The sequence below is a fragment of the Falco peregrinus genome, chromosome 10 (assembly GCF_023634155.1).
Source record: "Falco peregrinus isolate bFalPer1 chromosome 10, bFalPer1.pri, whole genome shotgun sequence".
In the NCBI taxonomy this organism is placed as follows: Eukaryota; Metazoa; Chordata; class Aves; order Falconiformes; family Falconidae; genus Falco; species Falco peregrinus.
In genome coordinates this window covers 13,486,057-13,508,946 of record NC_073730.1, presented here as the reverse complement: position 1 = coordinate 13,508,946, position 22,890 = coordinate 13,486,057, and the positions used below count along the sequence as shown (strand labels likewise).

Genomic DNA, 22,890 nt, shown 5'->3' with positions numbered 1-22,890 from the left:
AAGCATATATGTGAAAAGCTGCTGAGCAATGCTACTGAAACTGAGTTGCATTTAGGTATTCAAATCTTTGGAGAACTGTACAGTGAAAAATTGATGTTTCTTTCTCGTATGAGTACCTTCAGTGTTAAATGAAACTTCAGTAGAGATTTCAGGATAATTTGTGAGCTGAGCTCCCAGTTTTCACCTAAATATTTCTGCAGGTGCTTTTCTTGAGCCTTGCCTCAGTTTTTTCAAGTATTTTCTTCATATACAGTATATTATGCACATGTATAGCTTCCCGTGACTGAAGTTCCAAAGACTAATCCAAATAAAATAATAATAATAAAAAGATAATTATAGCAACAGCGATGTCAGTAAGGACACTGGGATCCATGCTGTTCTGGATAGTGTTGCTGAGCAATTTTCAGTATAATTTTATTCATTATACTGTGAAATCAAGGAGAATTCTGTTTTTAGCTTCACTGGGAGGTAAACGTGGGAGGTAAACCACAGCCTGTGACCCTCTGCCTCAGCTATGGTAAAGATATCTGAATCCCAGTAATTCCTGCAGCTGCAGTTACACATAAATCATTTTTGTGGTGGTGTTTGTAGGTTATTGCATCTTTACTTGAAAGAGAGAGAAAGAGACATTTTAAAAATACTCCTAAGCTAACTAAAAATAATGCACCCACTAGCTTGGTTTTGAACCAGGAAAGCAAAGAATACTGATTATTATTGAATAACTGATAAAAAGGAGAATTTAACACCCTCATCCACAACATTTTTAATGCTTAAGATTTAGCCTTAAATTTTAGGTTTCTTGTGAAGGTTTCCTGGATGTACACAGGCTGGAAAAATTAAATTCTCACATTTTTCTAACAGCTTCTCTATCAGTATGCAAAAGTTTTGGGACCTACTTATGCCTATGTCCTTCTCTTGTGAAATATTATATGACAACTGGGCTGCTCAGAATGTGATGCCCAGGTTAAGTTTAGTTAAACCAGCTAAACAGCAAAATATATACCTGTCACATTATACTTTCCTTTAACTTGTATCATTTCTTTGTGTGGGATTAACATTGATTAATCTCCTATATAATGTTTCTTATTTATAGTAAGAAGTGATTTTTCTAAATGTATCTTAAAGGAATGCCTGGATGTTCTAGTCTAATTAAAAAAAAAATAAATAAAAATTTCTCCTAAACAGGAGACACTTCTATTGAAAGATCAAACTATTTTAACACTGTGACACCTTCTCTGAAAAATTCTGAATTTAGCATATTGTTCTCAGGATAACAGCACAGTTAAAAGCGTGCAGATTCTTATTATCTTGACTATCTATATTCAAAATGTTCAGAAGCCTGTCAAGAATTTGTGTCTCAGGGAGCATATTCTTGAAACTTTTGAATTTCGGTATGATTCACAATCTGTCATATATATCGTAGGTTGGTAATATGGTAATATTTCTCTGACTGCTATTTAGATGCTTCCATTAAATGCATTGATGTCTAATTTGCACTCTTGATAACATTGTTCACTCGTGATTTAGTGCTGCGAATTGTGGAGAATGATGATTTATGCAAGGAGAGCCCTGTGGGATTAAGTATGTCTTAATCAGAGCGTAGGCCTTGTGCTGGACCTCAGCACGTGAGTGGATGTCATATTGAATGAACATTATAATCACAAAAAAGAACCTTTCTCATCTTAGAAAGTCTTTAATCAAATCACTAACTCTTAATTTATTATGACTTCATCTATAAAAAAAATTACTAAGGCTCTGGAGGTAAGGGAACTTTTCCAGAATAAGACTTGGTGGGTGGACAAATATTTTATAACGTATTTATTGAAAAATCTTTTAGTTCAGAGAGCTGCAATAATTATAGCAGACATTTGGTGCTATGCAGTTCAGAAAAGTTGGTCTTTGAGGTTTTGTTGGTAGATACCAATTGTTCGATAATTTCTTCTGTAGTTTTCAAATTTAATTCTGTTTTTAGAAAAGAAATTCTATTATTCCTCTTAGAAGCATAAGACCATGTGTGACATTTTAAAGAGAAGTCATATCTGTGTGACCATGTGGGAAAGAACAGATGATCAGGAGGTGGTATGCCAAATATGAGAGAGGTAGCAGCAAGCTTTATATATGCCTGCTTGCAGCAGCAATTATCATGGGCAGATACATGATGCTCTTCCTTACTGCTTCCTTTGGACTATCTTATCTTCTAGAGTGCCTGTGCTTTAAACAAAGGCCTCTGCCAGTCTGTTTGCCTCTTGCTGTGCTGATTCAGGGCACCTACCAGCAGCTGATTGCTACTCATTAGGATGAATCATCATGGTAGTAACTGGCAGCCAGATAAAGGCTGGAAGCCTGAAAGGTGAAGCTGACCTTTTCTTGAAGTTCGCTTGATTTTTGCATAGCAAACTACATGTAAATAATGTAAGTCTTTAAAGAGGTATTACCCCTATAACCATTTTCGCCCCTGTGACTTTATTAGATCCGTAGTATCTTTGACCCTAGCCAGTGACCAGTCAGTGACCAGTCAGGGCAGTTCCTCACTATTAGCCCTTCAGTACATTGGAAGCCTGTAGGGAATGAGGTTGAGAAAATCGCAACTTCATTTCTCACTAGTTTAATGAGGTTAGTGATAGACTTTGAAAGAGATCACTTGATTGATTTCTTGGCAAGCAACCAGTGCAGAATTCCTCATTAGGATGTCTCTTTCAATCTCTCCTAAATTATGGTGATCAAGCAGCCAAAGCCTGTCCAGGATTGAAGAGAAAAGAAACCAACTTTTAAATTTGTTTAGGATGGAATAAAATGAGCCATTTAGAAAAGGGCTGGAATACATACTTGATTTATATCCAGCTACTGGTAGTTCTTATTCAGAAATTGTTTAGGCCCATGACTTTTGTTGCTGCATGTACAGTACAGCAAACTTAAATAAGGTTGTTTTGTTTTGTTGTTGTTTTTTGTTTGGATTGTCTTTTTTTTTATGTAAAAGAGGGTAGGGGGAAGGAATTTGGTAAAGTTACACAGGATGGGATAAAATAAGACTCAGGCAAAATCTTTGCTGGTAGTAGGTCTTTCTCTCTTTGTCCCCATTTTACATTAAAATAGATGTGATGAATAAAGTACATGTGGGCAATTTCAGTTATTTGCATTCTTCTGAATACTTCATATCTCACTATAGCACTGAAACTTAAGAGATGAAAATGCTATCCTTGGTGCAAGAAGTCATCTACTAGCCAGTTCAGAGCATATATCTGTGAAAATTGTGACATCTCAGCTATCTGAAAGTTTGCAATGTGCAAATATTACTCTAGCTATCATTGCTTCCTTGTGAGCAATTTGTTGAAGTCGCATGTGGTTGATTGTCTAGTTAGTTCAAAGGGAATGTTTCTCTGTGGGGATGCAAAACTGCTAACACCAGATTTATAATATGAATGCTCACAAAAATTTTGTAAACACTTTCTTTTCTGCTGCATTTATCCATCGGGAGGAAGAGGGGATCCTAAGGTAAAGTAATTCTAAAAAAACTTTTGCCAATCGTTTCTAATGTTCATTTAAAATTTATTGGACTGCTGTTCTTGCCCACAGGCTGAGTGGCTACCAAAATGTGGAAAGGTCATAGAAGAACTTGTTGCGGTGTAACTCTGTCTTATACACTTCCCTAAGGGTACCTACTTTCCTCATCTGGCCATTGTTAAAACCAAAATGCTAGGCTGAATAGATCTGTAGTTCTTACTGATATTGCCTACTAAAAGTAAACAGCAAATACCTGTTGGCTTCATTACAACTGCAGTTCCACATAATTCATGAATATTCATTAAAAGAACAAGACTTCACGGAAAGTAAACATAAAAAAGAGATCAACTTAATATAAAAATCAAAACACAGGTGTCATTTCAATGCCATCACCAACCAAATTTCCATAGAAACTATTTTACTGTATTTTGAAGGTATTTTTACTTTCTTTAAACAACTATATTCATTATTGCTTCCTTTTTGATTTAAAATTGTTATGTTTTCTAAAGGAAGATTCTTTAGGAGTTAGAAAGCATTTGGGGCTGAGGGAGAAGAATTGAAGATTGTGTATAGTGACCTTTTAGACTACTTTTCCACTACAAACAATTCCCAGTGAAGTAAAGACATCTAAGTAGGGTGCTTTATTTTTTTAATTTATTTTTTCTTGGTTGTTCTTTACATATAAAGAGTAGCAAAAAATATCAAAACAAGAATGTCATCGTGAATATCTCTAAAGAGGATAATAGAAAAAAGGCAGAGCTATCTTGTATTAAAAGAAATAGATTGCATGCTGTTTTTCTGGTGTATCTTTCTAAACCTGTTATATCTCTAGCTAGTGATTCACTCAGAGGACAGCAGAATTTCTCAGTTGCTCTGTAAGCCCTCACAAGAAACCAGATGTCTGGGTCAGAGAGAAATGTTTTCTGACTTATGATTCATGGCTTACACTAACTGGCTGTTCAAAAACCATTGTTTAAATACCCACTAGGGGAACAAACGTTACTGTATTAGGTAAACATACTTTATGGAAAGATGCAATTTTTTATATTTTTGAGCTTTATGTTTTTCTCTTCCTTGAGTTTCTCACTGTTCTTTTACGCCTATCAAAAATAATGATAAAATATGGCAGTTATGATTAGTATAAAATGGTCAGGCAAATGGTGTTTTTGCAAATACATAATATACTGTATTTTAAATTAGTCTTATAAAAAAGGTACACTAAAACACTACTTAAATGTTTTCTGCTTTGTTTCCTTTATTTAACAACCAGGTTTCTCTTCTGTTCAAGGAGACCAGCCCTGCTGAACTACTGAAAGTGAACCTTTGTCAGACAGCTTTTTAGTTCTTTTAAGGCTTTTCTGGAGTCCTAATATGCTGTCTCTCTATATCTTGCTCTGTTTCCTTTGTTCTTTTCTAAAAATTGTAAATAGAAAATCAAGCTTATTTACCTGTGCATCCAGTATGTCCTGCAACCTGACTTAGTTTTTTCAGCATCTTAGGAGAATGATTTCTAATGCAAGCAAGAGTTATGTTTCTCAAGTAGCGTCACCTTTTGTCTGCTGAATGATACCCCATTGGAGATGTACGGTTCATTCCTGTTCTTGGAGATATTCTGAAATTATATAGCAACTTTGTAGGATCTTAATGTATGTGTTTGTGTGGATAGTTTGTTAATTTTTAAGCTAATACATTGTCTAAAGCATAGCATATACATTCACATAAGTTAAAGTGATGCAAGCACCATGTGATCAAAAACCATCTTAATGGATCCATGTAGGCTGGGGTGACAAAGGAAGCCAGGTCATCATTAGCAGGCTTCCAGAAATATCCAGCTGTACTCCTTACAACTGTGTGGCTTCTTAGCAAAATTTTTAAAGAATAACTATCCCTACTATTTATTTTTTAATGAAGCACTGCCTTATTACTACAGCTAGACTCTTGTAGACACTGTACAAATACACATTATGTAAAAGTTCTAAACTGCAGATTTTTAGGGTTTTTTCCTCCCTAAATTTTATATTTTTACAGTAAAGCTTAAACATCTGTCAAAATTAATGACAAAGCTATACTTCTATTGAATTTGAAGCTCAGTATTTGGTCCATTTGATCCAAACCATGCCTAAGATTCTTCTTGCCATAATCCTTAGTGTCATTCTATTATTTTTAAATTCTGATTATGCATCCTGTTTGTATGATGCTACTTTGGTCAGGACAGATGGTAATAGGAAAATAAATTTTTTATAGTCTTTACATATTATTTTGTGAGAGTCTGAAATTACAAGAACTGTTGCTAACCTCATGTGAAGGGAAAAATATTCTGATATCATATTCTGTATATATTTGCTTGACAGAAGGATTTTATTCAAAATGCTACTTCTGGAAAGATGCATCCTCTCTCACTGCGTTGCACATATTGTCTGGTCTGTTAAGTTTGTGTAAGACAGGAAGGCCTATAGGAAAGTCAGTGCTTGACAGTCTTCATAGAATCATAAAATTGTTTAGGTTGGAAAAGACCTTTAAGATTGAGTCCAACTGTAACCAAGCACTGCCAAGTGCACAAAACCATGTCCCTAAGTGTCATGTCTACATGTCTTAAATACCTCCAGGGTCCATCTTTCCCATACTCATTTGGTGCAGCTGTTTAAAGCCAACTACAACAACCTAGTGCAGTGTTACTTTTTTGATAAAAGTGCCTCCTTTTATGCCATGATAAGATGACAGAAGGTCAATTGTTAAGTGATGCATTTTATAACTTCTGCATGTCATTGTTGTTCATTTCTGAAATGGTAATGCCCATTGACTGAACTGTTTCAAACCTTTTTATTCTGTGAAAAATACTGTATTTTTTTGTTAGTTTCATTTAAACTCAGAGGAGAAAAACAAACCAAGGAAATTCACATTTCATGTGAGAATGGAAGCTGTCATTTTGTTTCTGAGTCCTGTTTCATAACACCATGCTTGAATGTATTGCCCTGAAATGGTCCACCAGCAGCTGATCTCAACAGAGCTACTTCTGTTCCTATCAGAGATGTTTTTGTTTTACAAAATAGGCTCAAATTATTTTGACTGATGTTTCCAATCTGTCAATGCATAAGAAGCTGACATGGAGCATCAGCTGTAAGTAACCTCACTTTTAAAAAGATCAGCATCAACAAATCCCAACCCTGTCTCCTGCCCTTCATTACTCAGTAGCTTAGTGAAGAAGTACCAGATTAGGTGGTTGAGGGCTAAAGGGAACTTCAACTGGGAGAAACATTATGCTGAGCTGTAGCAATTAAAACAGCATATTGGATTTTTAGCAAGACTACAATCTTGCAGTAACATGAACTACTTGAACTGTTCACATTTGATTAACACTAATTCTACCACAAGAATATTAGCTGTATTAGCTGTGCATTTATACATCACTGCTTTTGTGCTCTATCTGGCATACTGAGTCAGGAGCTGTTGATTAGAGATTTTATAACTTGCAATCCTAGAAACAGTTTTCTGCAGGATGCCTTTCACTGACAAATTTTTAACTAAGGCTTCCATTGATATAGTTGTAATTGTAGTGTCAGATGTAAAAATGAACGTAATAACACCTTTGCTCAATATTATACTCTTAATTCCTTAAGGACTCTGGTCATGTCTTGTGCAAATCAACTCAAACCTATCTAGGACAGACATGAATTTGAGCCATGTATAGTAAAGAAAATGAGGCAAAATATTTTTCCCTAGGAAAGCCTCTTTTATCTGGTCTTTTTTTATGAATGGTAGATTACTGGAAATGTCATAATTACTTGTTATTCTTCCATTTCACAACCCACTTAACGGCACCTGATATTGCAGTAAATTGAAATTTTTGCTTAAGGTATGGTATTAGAACTGCTTATATATCCTGTTACATATGTTTATTGTTGTTTGACGTTTGATCCTATATTTTAATCCTTGTACAACCTCTTTCTGAAGTTTCAATATTTAGTGCAGTAACACAGGAATTAAAGTTAAGGGGCAGTACGTTTTTCAGTATGATGTTCCTCTCATATCAGTTTTGAATTTAGTAATAAATTTCAGACACATTATTCCACAGCCAAACTGGTTATCTTCACATCACCCAGAGTTTGTGAGTACAAATGAAACTGTCTGTCTACCCATCCAATTAGGTATGTATTGTCAACCTGGTAGTCTTGAAAGCAACTCATCAATACACTCCACAGAAGCAAAGCTACTATATTTTCGTTTCTTTTAACTGTATAATAGTGGAGGATTCTTTCACATCAAAGAGACTTTTAATTGCATGATTCCAGACAGTTCTGTCTGATTTTCATGGTATGTCACACACAGACCCACAACCCCCAAAAATTTAAAATTAAATTATTCAGCAGAACTTTATTTGCTTTTTCTCGGGAATTATTTTCAAAGTGAGAAATAATATTCACCAAAATACTGAAGACTGAGCCATATGCTTTTGTCAGCTTATACAGTGCAATGGAAAATAGAGGAATGCTACGTTCCTTGTTATTTGATTGCCTTTTCAACATGCAGGTTCTGTGCATGAGCTATCCTCTAAGCAAAACATGAATTTCTCAAGAATATGGCAGAATTCACAGTGTAGTCATTTAATAATGTACTTCAGAAAAGAAATGGCGTATATATTGGATTGGTATTTTTTTTGTAATGCCAGTAAGAATAAAGGTCTACGGTTTGGTAACTGAAGGAAGCCTGTATAGACTATCCTTTACAAGAATTTCTGCATATTGCTAATACATTAATTTTAAACTAAAAATCCAGTCTTCTGCAGGTGTATAATTTGAGATTCTTCTTTCCTAGAAGGAGAGGAAGGAATAAGTAGCTTGACTCCTGGGCATAGAATTTAAAGAGAAGCTCAAGGCCACTTTTCTGAGAATTCAAGCTGTACAGAACAGCTGTTTTCTACTTGTTGCTTTTCCCCTCCTTTCTGTTGTTGCTTTCATTGCCCTGAAGGTATGTTTTAGCTAAACTTAGACAGATATTATGATACTACAAGTATTTTACTGAAAATCCTCAAATTATTAGTGCTGATAACAGAAAAAATGGAGGTTTTGTTGCTTAGAGGGCATAGCATGTGGTTCCAAAGAATCCGAGGGATCCATCTCAGATGTCATTTTCCCAGTAAGGCATCTTGTGCCCCACCTTCCCAAATTGCTAAAGGGCCATGCCTTTCCGCAGGTAATGTGGCTGCTACCTTAACAGCTAAAAGTATACCCATCTTTGAAGGGTTTAAAAGCCACACTGAAATGCTGCAGAGCTCTGTTGTGTTTTTGTTATCACAGATTAAAACCAGGGGAAAAAAGATAACTAGGAAAAAGAGAATTTCAAATGTTACAGAGCAAGAAAGCACAGCTCTCCTTTGGCATTGACACCATTTTGATAACAAGTGGCCTAGCATGCTTCAGAAAGCTGAGAGGGTCCATCAGCTCTGTTTTGTAGACGTGCTGGATGTACATTATAGCATGTAACGGCCTTTACTGCTAATAAGAGAAAATGTGATGAATTGGTAGTTATGGTTGTAGCCTTATCTGAAGGTTGGGTGTGCTCAGGACTAGAAAGTTGGTTGAGATTTTTATATTAATTGTTTAGGTTTTGGGAATGTACGGCATTTCAGTAACAACTGAATTTGGTGTAAACTCAGCTCTATTCCTTCCCAGTTGTAAGCTTTAAGGACATAAACCTATTTTTATTCTGTTTTACTAATAAAAAAGGTGCTGATCCGTGGCTTATACCCCTTATCTCTATCCTAGTACACTTCAGTACAGAAGTAGCAAGTGGTTCCCTGGTAATAAACAGGTTACTTCATCTGACAATGTTTGGTGTTGTTTTGGAAGGGGGGTGGGGTTGGCTATTTTGTAGGGGTTTTTTTAACAACTCAAGAAATATGCAGGCTCAAAGATAAACTTTTTTTTACTAATCACTCCCATGATCCATTTGAAATTGAACTGTTCAAAGTGTTACTGCAATGGTACTTATCTACTTATCTACAACAAATCAGTGTGGGCATGTTTTGAAGCCAGCATTGTTTTTTCTTATCTATAGTAATCTTTGTTCACCCACCACCTGCTAATATGTGATAGGCTGGTGCTAAATGAATCTAAATATCTCCTCCTAGTAGTATAAAATAGACAATTCAATTTTGGTTTTGTCAGTCTCTTGCATAACCTCAACCATTTGTTCTACTATTTTGAAGTACTTATTTTTCTTTTTGACATTCAAGAACAAAAGATAGGTATTTCCACGCTTCGCTGCGCAGCTTTTAGGTTTATCTTCATAGTTTTGATGGGCAATTACTATATTTTATTGATCCATACTTCATGTCTGTCTTTAAGTATACAGCATATATGGAACTGGAATACTTTGTCCTCTAAAATAGAAAGTTCAATTTTAGAAGTTATTTTTCCAGTCCATTTACAGAAATGGGATTTTTTAATATAAGTATGTTCTATATATTTTTTACTGAAAATTAAACAGTGCATGCTACACTATTATTTTTATTCAGTAGAGAAATAAGTTCTCTAGAACTAGAGTTGTTAGATAGTATTTTTCTGGCTGACTGTGATGCAAGAAAAATAGAGTTAACCAGCCCATCTTGCGGTGGTGTTAACTTGTATTTTGATTCTGATCAAAACATCTAAATACTGGTATTGTTAACAACTTTCATACTCTAAAGAGCTAGTCATCCTGCCCTCTGTAAGGGGGTATATACTGCATGTCCTGACTGTGAATGACTGTGCCAAAATCTAATTAGAGCACTGGCTGAGCAGCAGAACTGCTGGAATTTCTCTTTCAAGTGGGGAGGAGGACAGAGTTTCTGTTTTCATTTAGAAAACAGAATGAGACTTTTGAAGGGATTCCATTTCTTTAGTCCTTTTGCTGCAAGCCACATTTAAATGTTTTTCTTCATTTGATACTGTGTTACCACAGTTTTGTTCTATAAAAAGACCCTAATAAACATTTTAAATGACTGAAGTGCAAAATCTACGCCTTTTAATTTTCTATATATTCACCTCTGCACATTCTTTTTTTTTTTGTTGTTGTTCTTGTTGAGAATATTTACAAGAAGACATCATATAAGCACTTCTTGCTTCCTTTTCAAAATCTGAGCCTTAATGATTCTAATTTATTCACAACTGCAAGCCATAAAACAAAGACATTCCTGTGGTTTAAGCAGAAATCTATGATAGTGTAGGTTCCCTCTTCAGTAATCTCTTTTTGCACTGTTCTTCTGTAACAAGATAAGGCAAAGCAATATATACTCCTTTGTGTAAATCACCAGTTTTCTATTCTTGAATTAAATCACTCTCGTTTACCTTAAGCCAGAAAGAGAAGGAAATGAACTTATCTTTTGTAACATTAATTCTCAAATGTAACTGGATAAATAAATGAAACAAATGGAAGTAAAGATGGTGTGAGGTACTGTAACTATGTGATGTTTCCTAATTGCAGTTTTCGTTATGCTAATAGTAATTATTCATGTCAAATCACATGGTACATAGATAACTTCATCCTCACTATTAATATAGTGAGCTTTCTGTTTTGCAAATCATTCTGAACAATTAACAATACTTATTTTTGTTAAAATGAAATTTATAAAAATAAATAATTCTAATGTGCCTCTCTAGATAATTAATTCTTCTGAAACAATGTCACTAGGTACAAGAAGTGTGTATCTATTTTTATAAATAACCATTTTACAGTCATTATTAACTATAGTTAGTAGTCATTTTAACACTAAAAGGCACTCTAATTTGGTGGGAAAACACTTGCATTGTTATAACAGCACTGTGTGTCTGTCAAATGTAAAAAACTTTTCCTAATACAGTTCTGAATAGCATAGATATTTCTATTGTGCATCATGACAGCGATTTAAAGAAACACACTAGGATTGATGCTTCACCTTCTGAAATAACAAAGCCAATCAAATAATATATCATCTAGCAAGCTGATTGTCTCTGTGGCTAGTACAAATGCTAAAGGGCATCCCACCAAAGAATTTTTTTTTCCCCCCATAGATGTGTAAAAATTATAATGAGGGTTTTGTCAGAGGCTTATCTGGATGCCTTTGACATATATCTGGATGTTATAAAAACAAATACACAATAAAACTCTTCATTATGAAATAATTTTCCCTGTATTTCTCAAAATATCACTTCCATGATAAATAGTGTAAATGCGTGTACTTTGGTGAATGCTCTGGAAGAGTACAGACTATTAATTTATATGGGGAGGTTTGTGAAGAGTTGTGTCTGCACTTGTACTTTAAGAGCAGGAAGACCCATGCTGGCCAAGAGTATTCCAATTGGAAAGAGTTTCTTCCTCACCCCTAGTGTTCAGTAGTTAATCGCTAGGAATGCCAGCTAATAGTACAAACATCAGGGGACAGCAACAGAGAGGTCTGACTTTCTAAGCTGCTTAATATGGGGTTAATACTGTTGGTACTGAAGTTACTAGGGAAATATCCCGCAATTTTCTTTGGGGATAGAATTTATCTGGTTTTGAAAGCTTGGGGTAAATGCATCAAAATAGCAGGTGTCTTTCCAGGTCCTAATTGTGATACAGCTGTTAACAGAACTCTGCTTCACATGCAAACTCTTTGATGGGGGATCTATTTGCATTACTTATGTAGCTAAGGTAAGGGGGATCCTACAGGGTTGCCCGCAACTGTAGCTATCTGAAGACCAAAAGATTATTTAGTTCCATGGCTAAGTCTGGTTTGGGGGCCTTGGAATATTTTTTTTTTTTTAAAGATTAGCTGAAGTTTTGCCAATGAGTTGCAGCTTTTCCCAGTCAGTACTGTGCAGAGTCATTACAGAATGCTACAGTGTGCTTGAATATGCAGTATATACAAACTCCTAGTGGGATGTGTAAATTATTGCTTAGAAAAATTTCAAGATGCAGGACAAATGGTAGAAAAAGAAAAGCTAAGGTCAGGGCAATTGGAAGAAAAGGATGCTGTGAAGACCCTAATGCTATTTTTCTACCACATCACCTATATTTCAGAAGCACTTCAAAGGTGTTGTAAATCCCATGAGGGAGCATGTGTACATTTGTATATGCAAGTGATGTACCTTACCACTATAACCCATTACTGTCAACATCCCTGTAAGGTAGAAAAAATGTGTTTAATTAAGGTAATTATCATCAGCCATTGCAGACCAGGTACCCCAGATGGTATATACCAGATGGTATAGCCCTAGTAATAGGTGTTTTTTAAATACCCAGTTCAGAAGCATGGGGGAAACAGCAGGGACAGTTCTAGAATCTCAGAATGCCCCTGAGCAAATACCCCCATACTGTGTGTATAAGTGCGTCTTGGTTTGAATCTTACCAGAGAACTTGTAAAAGCCAATTAATTTCCCTCATACTTCTTACAGAATGACATCTCTTATATGGTGAAGTAAGAGGGTATACAACTTCAAGCATATAACTAGCCCTATTGACTTCTGTATATTAACATTACACACAGGTTAAATTACCTCAGTAATTCAGGACTTTTGATTGTTTAACCACCTGGGAAACCTCAATATTTATCTTTTGCTAGACTAGGTGAAGTGATAGTGCTATGCACAGATGAAGTCAAGATAGTAATGTTCACAAAAAGCACTACTAAATCATTAGACTCTTTATATGTGATAGAAAGTGGTGAAACCAAACCTTAATTGTGCTTGGATGTTCTGATAAATGTTGACAAAACCGACTGTTTTTTCAGGTTGCTTAACTATAGTGCCATAGCTGTGGTTCTTTGTGCAAAACTGAAACAAATACTATATTCCATAAAAAGAAGAAAAAGCTGGAAAGGTACGGAATTCTTGAAAATATATTATTCCCCTTAGATTTAGGAAAACATACAGTTAATTCTCATTGCAACCAAATCACTATCACCATTCAAAAATTTGTAAGCAATGATGGAAGGACTGAGTATATAGATGTTTAACCACTTCTGCAACAGTTTTACATTAGAAGCTTTGAAGGGTAGGGGGAAAGCGAGTTGAAGAGATGTGGATGCTCATATCCAAACAAACTTTACTACTATCTCTGGGGGATTTGCAGCCACATCAGTTTTATTGCATATCATTAAGTAGCGTTGCTGCAGAGGTGAGCAATTCATCTGAGCAGTCTTTGGTACTTGCTGAGCGTCAGCTTTCAAGATCTGAAATTCTCAACATGGAGCCCCTAGTAAAATAAGACCCTAGCTATGTAAAATCCTCAGTATGTGTTAATGTGACCTGTTTATTCATAATTTTCTTCTTCCCATTTCATTTGGAAGTGACAGTTCCTCTTCTTCCTTAAATTTTAATTTAATTATTTTATAATGTCAGCACTAAATGCATGCCCAGTCAACCCTAAAAGCATGACATACTAAACATCAAAAATTAAACTCCTTTTCTGCTTTGCCTTTTCTAATTCCTGCAGACACCAGAATTTCAAACTACATTAATTATGCTTACCCTAGTTGTAGCAGAGCTGCACATTTTTCTGATGTTACTAGAATTATCTCAATATTGAAGCTCCCTCACTTAAGCTTTCCCAGATAATTTAAGAAATATTGGTTTAGAATATCATGTTTTCCTTCTTTTTTTCCTCCTCCTTTTTTTCCTTCTCCTTCTTTAGGATTGATTAAGAATAATTTGGTTATGCTAGAGACTGATTTTGGTCGATATTAATTGACTCCCAAGAACATTTTCCCACTGTGAAATGTGCAGTCTTTTTGCAATGTGAATCAGGTGATACTGTCTTAATGAATTCACATTCTATTTTTATTATTACAGAGTCCACAGTAAACTTTAGATGTATTTAGTGCAACTGTTAGTATAGTGGACTAGATTCCAGTGAGAAGAGTTTAATACAACATCTGTCTCTCTTATTTTGGCTACACAGTACTGCACACCATTCCATACTTCAGGAATCTCTGGAGTATAACATAAACTGAGTTTTAATGACTTGGAACCCACTGTTTCAATTGATATTTTGACAAGCTGCTAGCCTGCTGTAGCTTATGCAAGACTTGTTGGTTTTTGTTTTTTTTTTTTTTTTTTTTTAATCCTTCACAGAGAGCAACTACATTGGCAGCAGATTTTACCTGCCAGTTTAACATATTTTCCAAAGTGAAGGTTCCAAGAGGAAAAAAGTGAGATGTGCAGAACTAAGAAAGTCTTGAGTACCTGACCAGAAAATAATGATCCAGTTTGTTTAGTGTATTATCATAGACATGAAGTGTTTCTTAATGTGAACTAGGATGTTAGAAAGCATGGTCAGCTGAAATAGGAGTATTTATAGCACGTTTCTACTGTCTTTGCTAGAGTATAGCCTCGCAAGACCACTAGATTTAATAGAAGTCAGGCATCTTCATATCACTGATGACATGAACATTAAATGTACATTTCTAAGGACAGGTATTCTAGAGAATATTGCAGTCTGTATGCTATCACTAAAATATTTTTAATGGTGGTAAGCTTCAGGGTAAAATAGTGGCTACAGCAATTTCCTAAAAGAAGAGAACAACAGAGTTTAAGCTGTCCCATTAAAGTCTGTCTCAGTGTGTTAAGGCTGCTTTCAATTCCTCCTAGGTTTCCCTGGTTGTCTGGTAAGCATTTCTCTTCCCATGACACTTATTAATACTTTATGAGGACAAATGCGTGACATGCATCAGGAAGAACAATTGATTTTGTACCTGATGACATAAAGCATGTCCTATGCTTCAGTGAGTTACAAGGGACAGACAATGAGAAGTTGCTATGTCAGTACATCAAAGTAATGTTATGTAAACACAACATGCTTATGTTATGTAAACATCCTGTTTACATAAATCTAATCACAGATATGCCCATGTGAATTATATGAAATTACTCTGATATTACCCTGCTTTTACTGAGATCTGGATGTCATGACTTTTTCTATCAGTGCTTGAATAAGGATATGCTTCTCTGTTAGCGTAGTTTAGCTAAATGTTGCAATAGCAGAGGGTAAACTATTTTTAGTTAATGTGTTTTTTTAAAAAAAATCAGTTTCACTGCTCAGTAAAAACAGCACACAGGCTAGGTGAAATCAAGGAAAATGCAGGACTTCACTTTCCCTCTTTGCATTGCAGTTCTCCTTTCTGTTCTCTTTCTATTGTGACAAATTCTATGTGCCCAACAGCCACGAAGTGTATGCTGTGGGTATGAAATACTGATGTTTCGACTGAAAGGAGATTTTGTATACTGACCAGTAACGAATAGAAAAGCAGAACCTGACTGCTCACTTGGCTGGCATCTGCTGGTCAGTCTGCATGTAATGCCTTATGCCACATTAGCACAGAGCGGTTTTGGGAATGACAGAAACGTAGGTTTTCTTTGTTGGAAAGTGTTGTAACCAGTGATTCCTGGGTGAACAGTGTGGGAAGAGTAGCTGGAGTAAACTGTCAGAGGAAATATTTGAAAATAAGCACTTCGTTACTGTGTTTTGGAAATTAACTACGTTTTGGGGTTTATTTTTAAAGAATTCAAGAGAAAGAAATGTGAACTTAAAGACTAATTGATAAGTTGGTCACTGCTTTCCTCAGATACCAGCAAAATTGGTGTTACTCTTGCTACTTCTATGGAACGTAGAAGTAGGCCCAGATTGCCATAAACAAATTATTCTGTGCTGCACTAAGGGATTGCTTGCTTAATGTTTCAGCTACAAGTAAAGCCAGAGGGAAATACAGTGCATACCGGAATTCTAAGTTCCATGTTCCTTCAGAAATACTGACAGGTTTTCAGGTTTCTTAAACATATTGGGTTTAATTTATTCCATCCATTCTGGAACATTTAAACCAGTGAAAATTTCTGCTTAAGAGATCTCACAGTCTTTTTAGCAGAGAAGATTCTGGGTTTGGGGCTACAGTCGTTGAATGTTTGTGTAATAGTTACAATGAACGCATTAAATAAGCATGGTTAAACCATTGTATCTGGCTTTATACATTCAACTAGTCTATCAATTAAAATGGATTAATTATTTTAATTGCAGGCCATTTAGCATATTTGTCTTTTCTGGTAATTTGTTAGTCAGGTACCTTCTCTTTGACTGTATTTCATTCAATAAATTTCAATAAGAGTGGATTACTTCAGATATAAAAAGACACGTTCCTCCTCAGAGCACTTCTCTGTAGGAACTAAATGTTCGCTTCTATTCTGGAAAGCCTGTGACTGCCAAAACCATTCAGGGATTTGGATTTCTCACCTGATCAACCTAAGACTGACTGGGAAATGGAGCAGCATCTGCAGGTGCCTTTCACAGACTGTCTTTGGAAACGACTTAAAATTAGTCTTTCCATGCCTGGTGTTTTTGGACAAAATCAAGAGGCCAGAAATTATAAGCATAAAAGTTACAGTATGTTTTCTTTTTAAATTATGAAACTCAAGGCCAGATTTCTTATCAAATATATAGAAATGCTTATGTCTGGTTAACAAAACCATTGTTTTTTTAAAATCTAAACTTCCATATGCAAGCACTATGATTGTAAAATCTTTTGTCTAAACACTGTCAAATAAAATGGGAAGGTTACATCACATGTGATTCTGACATAAACAATTTAAAAGCTGACATCATCAGAGTACTGGATAATACAATATCCATTTTCTGTCTAGTTGCTGGTCTGGACCCTTTCTTTAAGATGCCCATATGCAGATACACTCTGCTGCAAAGAGGAGGATTTGAGAGAAGCTAGACTGAGGTAACATAGATTTGTTTCATTTTCCTATGTGATACTACTTTATCAATGTGGTGAAAAAACCTTTCTGGATTTTGTCACTATTGTGACATTTTGTCATTAATGTTTTTTCAGAAGCAGCAGTATTAGCTGTATCTGTTTAGAAATACAGAAATTTGTGGGGGACTGTCAAAGTTTTCCTCTGGTTACACTGCTAGCTTTTTCATCAGACATTCTGATTATAGAACCTCTTCCAGAATTACTGCATGAAAGGTGGATCACATATTTTTACATGCTATTTCAAAGTAATCTCTGCAAGGTGTATGACTAGGCATAATCAATACAGAATTTCATTATAATGTTTCGATAGTTTAAAATTTAAAATGTGGTTTAACGTTACTCTTAATTGAGTATAACATTGAGCAGACATTATCATGCTTCAGTTATAGATTTTTTTTTCCCCTTTGCACTGAGTCTACTGATCACATGCTTTTGACGTGAATCTGTTCAGTTTGTAGATTTGTTAGAAAACTTAATTTTATCTGTGGAGTTCTGTCAGATCTGTGAGCTGAACCAACTCACCTTGTTGGCTGGATGATCATTAATTAGATCCAGTTGCAAGAAAATAGGTGAGCAAGGACATGGATAAATAAACTGAAACTCTTTGGGTTTTTTGGAAGCAAATTTCCGTTGTCCTAGATCAGTGAAAATATGAAACTGCTGTAAGGTTTTCTATTTTTATGTTTTTTGGGGGGTTTTTTTAGGTTACTGCACAGTCCAGGATGGCTACTCATGCTGAATGCTGATTTGTCATTATTCCTCTTTTAAAATCAAGAACATCAACTTGCAGGTAATCTTCCTATTTAATATAAACTGGGAAAACCCTTGTCTTTCTTTCTGAGGGGATTTTTTTGGTCACGCAGGCTCTAACAAAGAAGGCCAAGCGTTCTATAAGCAGTATTGCTAGTGTCTGACTTGTAATAGTGTGGGATGCAGTTCTGTAATTAATGTAAAAAATTTAACCTTCTGTTGCAGGCTCAATGTGTATGGGGCTATAATAGAAGCGTTTATGTTTGTGTGTCTGAGCAAATCTTTCTATTCACCTGTTTTCAGGAATCTGGTAAGAAGCTGATGTGAAATTTTTAATACTGTTTATTATGAGAAATAGCTGAAACTTGAAATGTGAACAGAGTTCTGTTGTGACTTGTGATCTGTTCAGGAACCTGTAACAACAGTTTTAACACTTGCTGATGGTTCTGATCTAGGTGAGCTCACACAGGATGCTACTATTATTAGGATGAATAATGACTGTAGTGGAAAACATACGCCTCGAACTACTAATTGTAGTATATTGGAACTTACTGCATTACCCAAATGAACAGTGACTACATATTTCTTAGGATTTATAGAAGATCCAGTACTAATAGTAACAATTCTTGGGAAAATAAAGTATTTTTCCTTATGTTCTACAATGTTCATTAAAAAAAAACACTTTCAAATGCCTTGAAAATCCATTTTAATAGTAGGTGCTGTAACTGTTATATTGATGCTGTGAACCAGTGATGTCATGAAATAATCCTCCCATAAATCACTGTCAAATATCACGTGTAGGTTCTATTCTTTGCCTTAATCTGTAAACTCAAGATAATAAGTATGTCCCTTTTTATTGTACCTTACATTCCAGATACGTTTCAGGCAAGGTTGCTGTTGAAGAAATGCTTCTACTAGGTAACAAGGCAGCTGAAGCCTTTATTCGGGGCGGGGGGGGGGGGGGGGGGGGGGGGGGGGGCGGGCGGGCGGGGAAGAGGAAATTTAGTTGCCTTTCTGGTTAATGTGACCTCTAAATTAACCCAGATCCAGCAAGTCTGTTGCTTTTTTCTTTATTCACACTTCAGGGGGTTCACCGCTCATTGCAGATAATTTTGGAGTATAATTCAGAAGGACTGAAAATTTGCAAGTTTTTCCTCTAGTTTTGATTGTAACCATAAAAGATACCAGACATTGCAAAATCTAAACGAACTTTTGTTTCATATGCTCTAAGACTGTAATTCTTTCCTGGTAGCCTTTATATGACCTTTTCCAAAATTTCAACCATTTTTTGTGGAAATAAGTTAACAAACGTGGTAAGCCTCCAGAGACATAGTGATTTTCCAGTCCAACTGAATCCTTCTTCACTAGGTTAACAAATGTCACTGCTGCTTCCCGGTGCAGAGGTTTACAGTATTGTATCACCTTCACCATGAAACCACGTAAGGGAGCAAAGATTTTCTGACCATACTCCATACGCTTTGAATTACTCTTGCAGTTCTGCGATAACTCAGCTTCCAAACACCAAGTTTTGTGGGAGACTTGTTATTCCATTTTGCTTCTCCTGGGAATCCAGACAATAAAATTACCTTCCTAATTAGACAGTTACAGAGTCATCCTAGCAATCTCCTTGGGCTCTACATTAGCCTAAACATGCTGATGAATCTAAAATGTACTCTGGTTTCTTTCCAAAGCTTTTGATTTTTCACTGACCTGGAAATTCCATGTGTGTGCTCAAATTTCTTGCAACTTTTCTTTGAAAAAAACCATAGGCATTTTCAGACTTTTTCTTATAGTGAACATGCACTATTAAAATTGCCCTTGTTGTCCTTTCTGGCTGATCCAAGCTTGTTTCTTCCTGGCTGATCCAAGCTTGTTTCTTCTACAGATTATCTGATTTTGTTGCAGCTGGGAAATGATGCATTAAACCTGCTCATTCAGTGAACATGCCAGAGAATTGCATTTCCTTGTCAGGTTGCATTGCTTCAGTTTGTGCAGCACATTTCCTTGCATCATTTTAACCCTTATCGAGTCAAGTCCATTATACTTCATGCAGCTCATATTCAGGAATTGATTCATTTCCTCTTTCCATCTGTAAAAGAAGTCCTCTGCCACACCACCGACTTTGGGGATAAGTAACTGTGCAGAATTTCTGCAGTGTCAAGAAGTGTTCTATTCATTCTCTGTAGAATCTGTAAAACTGCACAGTGGGTTTATATCTGCTCTATATGTATTAATCTCCATTCTATTACATAAAACTGCCATTGTTTTCCTAACAGACAGTATGATGGTGGCGTTGGTTTGGGCACTTTAGTATTTGGGGGAAGGTTTTTTAGAGAGGCTGGATTGGTGATAATTGCACTTTGCAATCTGAGCCACTTACTGATGGGGTGGAGTTGTAGCTTCACTTTTTTATAGCTTTCATAGCATCAGAATTGTTTAGGTTGGAAAAGACCCTTGAGTCTAACCATTAACCCAGCACTGCCAAGTCCACCAAGACTTTGCAACACGTGTGCAACGTCTCTGCATTCCAACTACAATCTGATCTTCACAGCCAGCTCATAGCACCTGGCTTACACATGCTGTAAATGTGGGAGACCGCTCTTAAAGAGCTGAGTTCATATTAAGCAAAGTGGATTCTCACTGGTTTGAAATAAAATTTGATTTTTGTGAAGAAGCTACACTTTCTCATAGAGACCTAGAACGTCAAATTTATGCCTCAGATCAATTATTACATCTGTACTGCTAGCCACTGGAAGGCTATAGTTTCAAGGGAAATAGGGAAAGCATGAAAAAACCAATGAACAAAATACTTTATAAGAAAAATAGAAATTATCACCCAGAATTGTTTTCCTTTAATTTTCCTGCTCTCTACAAGACTCTACTGACTGCCACAAGTCAAGTTAATTCTGGTTTCTCCATCTGTTAAAAGACAAATCAGCTTTTCTTCTGCAAACCAACTATATAACCAAGAACTAACTTTTTTGCGTTTAGTTGTTTTTTTCCCCCCTTCTAGTCCAAAAAGCCTGAGATTCATTTTTCTTAACTAAGCAAGCAGAGGTCTGTGTCCCAAAGACCACATGCAGAGAAAGTCAGAGAATTATCTAAACAACCATTACACTTTTCTAAGCCGTTTGCTCTTTGTAGTAGTTTATGATGTTCTGATAATTATTGAACTAGAAGACATACACTCCTAGCTTAATGGAGAAGAAAGTCAGAGATTCTTGATTGAACAAATTAACAAAAGTGTGATAAAATTGTTGATACCTAGAACAAAGCATTTAATCATCAATGATACTGTCTTTTTGAGGGACTAATTCTGATTTTAAAATTCCAAAGCCCTCAACAGCAACTACTGGGTCTTCACCATACTGGTCATTTTCCTGTGTGCTAACACTAATCAGCAGTGCTCAGATTGGGACTGAAATTGCAGTTTGTTCAGCAAAAATAACAGAGCTGATTGAAAATTACTCAAAATGGGCTAATTAGAAAATTTCAGTAGGACTAAAGGAAACAGTTTAATTTAAGCATTTATTAAACCGTTGCTCTGATTATGGACAGGTTTAATCATAGGCTTACATGTGTTGAAAATCCAGGGCCTCGAAATCATATTATTCTTTAAAATATTAATGCTGTGTTTAGACAGCATTAATCTAAGAATGGTAACTTTCAAGAATGACAGATTCTCAGCCTTCTCTCCTAGTGATCTCAGACCGTCATTGCACTAAGCAAGTTAAAAAGAAAATAGTTACATTTAAATTCTTCCTGAAGCATTGTATGTTTTTTATATAACAATAATAACATAACTGGAAAATTGGATACGTTTCTTTCAAAGGGTTTGGGGAATATTTCTAAAGATAAATATATAGCAAGTCATCTGGAATAAGGCAAAATTTCCAAGGGATTCTTTATTCTCTCCCTTTTGCAACAGATGCTGTTTAATTTGCATCTTCCTTTTCTTCTAATAGATAAAGCTATTAACTGATTAGTATGTAACCTAGTATCATAGCACAGATCTTTTATAAGCATATCCCCTCAGCCAAAATAGCTTTCAGTTACATGGTATTATTTGCTATACATTCTGGAATAGTTAATTGAGCACAGACAAAAGAACAGGTAGAAGCAGCCATGTATAGCCTTCTTAATTGAAATATATGTATTAATTAGTTTTTTTACCATTTCCCCATTTAGTACCACATAATCACCTGTATAAGTTATTGCAGCATGAGAGAAGGCAATTTGTTCATTCATATCTCAAACAGAAGGAGCTACTATGTTGCGTCAACTTTTGGGAGTCAAGAAAACCATGACCAGCAAGGGCATTTCAGGGCATGTTTGCAAGTGGTTATTCCCTCTTGCTAAAGTGAGAAAAAGGAGAAAACAGTCTGTATAGTGTGATAGGACATGACTATAGGTAGGAGCATAGACTAGGGCTCTTGGGTTCTAAATTTAGAGCAGTGACATTTCTGACTGACTTGTGCATGCTTTTTGTTGAGCTCTGGTACGATAGATACATTGGGGTCCTGCAATGTATGTCAGCACTATTTTGCACATTCACTTTCCTTAGCACCAGCCCCAATTACTGCTGGGGCAGTGAAAGAAAATTCTGAGCAGTAAAACAGTGAAAAAGAGACTACATTGAAAGACAGAACTTTGTTTACTTATATTTCAATAATGGTTTACACTGGAGTGCTTACTGCAACTTCCTAACTGTTTCTGGTATACATTGGACTCTGTAGTTTTGTATGCTTTTGTTACAGCAATTGAATCAACCTAGAAACAGTATGGCTCAGTCAGAGCTCTTTGCATGATCTATAAAGTTTGTGAATTAATGCAAGCACATCTATGAAGTTCTAGAGTTTTTATTCTGTTACTATTGTGAGCTAGTTCCTACTGAT

The 22,890-nt window shown here is 35.7% G+C and overlaps 1 long non-coding RNA gene across 1 annotated transcript in view; it reads left to right on the top strand.

Moving 5' to 3' along the window:
* The window catches only part of LOC114012120 (uncharacterized), a 331,272-nt gene extending 313,236 nt beyond the window's left edge, over nt 1-18,036 (top strand). The window contains exons 4-5 of the long non-coding RNA XR_003554399.2: nt 17,124-17,209; nt 17,950-18,036. This is a non-coding gene — a long non-coding RNA (uncharacterized LOC114012120). The remainder of the gene's footprint in view (nt 1-17,123; nt 17,210-17,949) is intronic.
* Nucleotides 18,037-22,890: the final 4,854 nt, after the last annotated feature.